The 2,181-nt window shown below is 64.7% G+C and overlaps 1 protein-coding gene across 4 annotated transcripts in view; it reads right to left on the bottom strand.

Annotated features, from left to right (window-relative positions):
- ACSF3 (acyl-CoA synthetase family member 3) overlaps nucleotides 1-2,181 on the bottom strand; it is a 71,153-nt gene that overhangs the window by 52,603 nt on the left and 16,369 nt on the right. The window lies entirely within an intron of this gene.

Below are 2,181 nucleotides of genomic sequence, written 5' to 3'. Positions count from 1 at the left end.
GCCAGCAGGGGGGGCAGTTGGGGGTGATCAGGCCGGCAGGCAGAGTGGTTAGGGGCAATCAGGCAGGCAGGCAGGCAGGCAGGCAGGTGAGCAGTTAGGAGCCAGCAGTCCTGGACTGCGAGAGGGATGTCCGACTGCCGGTTTAGGCCCTATCCCTGTAAACTGGCAGTAGGACATCCTTCGAGGGGTCCCAGGTTGGAGTGGGTGCAGGCAGGGCTGAGGAACATCCCCTCCCCCATGCACGAATTTTGTGCACCGGGCCACTAGTATTTTATAATTCTTTACAGGCAAAGAAGTGAGCTAATATTATCCACCTATATAATAAAAGCCTAATATGCAAATTGTCCCCTCGACTGGGAGTTCGACTGCTCGCTATGACATGTGCTGACCACTAGGGGGTGGCACGGAACATGGTGGGTGTCAGCGATGTGGCGCTGGCAGCGGGTGGCAGTGGAGGCGCTGCTAGCCCTGAAGGGCCCTGACAAGAGAGGGACTGGGGCAGGATGGTGGAGCAGGTGAGCAGGCGGGGCCAGGCCAAGGTGGCTGTGAGTGGGGTTCTGATTGCCCTGCTGATCACCCCACAGACAGAGACCAGCAGCTGCGGTGGCAGGGCTGCCACCCGGCTCCCAGGCACTGAGGGAGCTGGGCAGGGGGCCTGGCCCCAACCAATCATCCCATAGACAGCGACCAGCGGCGGTGGCGGGGGCGGGGGGACAGGGCCGCTGCCTGGCTCCCAGGCACTGAGGGAGCTGGGTGGGGGGCCCAATCCTGAATGATCACCCCTCAGACAGTGACCAGCGACCGGCAGGCCCTGATTGCCTGATCGGGGCCAAGCCCCGGGCTGGGACAGGGAACTGGGGTTGGTTGGTGGTGACCAACTTCCCCGCAGCGCCTGAGCAGGGGGGGAGGGGGACGGGACTGCGACCTCTCGCTGGATATCTGGGGGCGGGGGTGACGGGGACGAAGGTGCGGTGAGAATGTGGGGTGTCTGCTGAGCTAGCTCTCACTTCCCCTGCTACCCTCCCCCAGGACCCCAGGGCTCGTGTGCCAGAGAAGCCCCCACGCTCAGGTGCCGGGCACCCTCAAGGAGCCCGCCCTGTATGCATGTGGCCTCTTCCAGGTGAGCCGGGCTGCAACTGCCAGGACCACGGGGGCCAGTTGGGCTCCTTGTGGGTTCACTCAGGAGCCAGTCTGTGAGGCTGGCCAGGAGAAAGTGCACTGCCTGCCTGGCTTCTGTGCGGTGCCACTGGGTGGCCCAGAGGCCCATGCTGCACCCCAGCCCGCGGCATCTGGCCATGCTCACTGCATCTCTGCGTGGGGACTCAGGCACCGTGACTCAGGCGGGGGGAGGGGGGGTGGGGGCCAGGGGGCCCAGGTGCTTCCCAGGGCCCAAAGGTCAGCTGGGACCTGCCCTTCCACGCCAGACGCTCACACTTCGATCACTGGCCAGGCCTAGGACCACACCCGTGCATGAATTTCATGCACTGGGCCTCTTGTCTATCCTATATAATAAAAGGCCAATATGCAAATAGACCAAACGGTGGAACAACCTAATAACCGGTCACTATGACATGCGCTGACCACCAGGGGGCGCACGTGGAACATGGAGGACAGCAGCTGTGGCGGGATGGTGGAGCAGGTGAGTGGGGGCGCCAGACCAAGGCGGGGCGCCGGTTGCTGTCATTGGGGCGAGCCTCTGGTGGTTACTGAAAATTCTTTGCTCCCGCGCGCCGCAGTCCCACCTGGTGCCCATGCCTGCTGCCGGCGCTGGTTCTGCTCGCACTTGCTGCCAGTGCCAGAGCCGCTGCTCGTACCCACTGCCGGCGCCCGGTGCCAGCCCTGATCGCTTGGCCCTGTCAGCGGGTGAGAGCGGTGGCTGCCAGCCCCAATCGCCCCCTCAGGGCTTCTCCACTTCTCCCTGCTCCTAAGGGGCGATCGGAGCCAGCAGCAGGGGTGATCAGGGCCGGCAGCCACTGCTTGCACCCGCTGATGGCGCCGGCTCCACTCGCACCCACTGCTGGTGCCAGCCCCAAACTCTCCGCACCGTCAGCGGGTGCGAGGGAGGCCGGAGCCAGCAGCGCGTGGGAACAGCAGCAGCGGGAGCAGGGCTGCTGGCAGATAGGGGACCAGGGGCCACGGCAGGAGTGCAAAGGATAGGCTGAGACCCACCCTGGGCCCACT

The sequence above is a fragment of the Myotis lucifugus genome, unplaced genomic scaffold (assembly GCF_000147115.1).
Source record: "Myotis lucifugus unplaced genomic scaffold, Myoluc2.0 scaffold_198, whole genome shotgun sequence".
In the NCBI taxonomy this organism is placed as follows: Eukaryota; Metazoa; Chordata; class Mammalia; order Chiroptera; family Vespertilionidae; genus Myotis; species Myotis lucifugus.
This window is presented reverse-complemented; position numbering and strand designations above follow the sequence as displayed.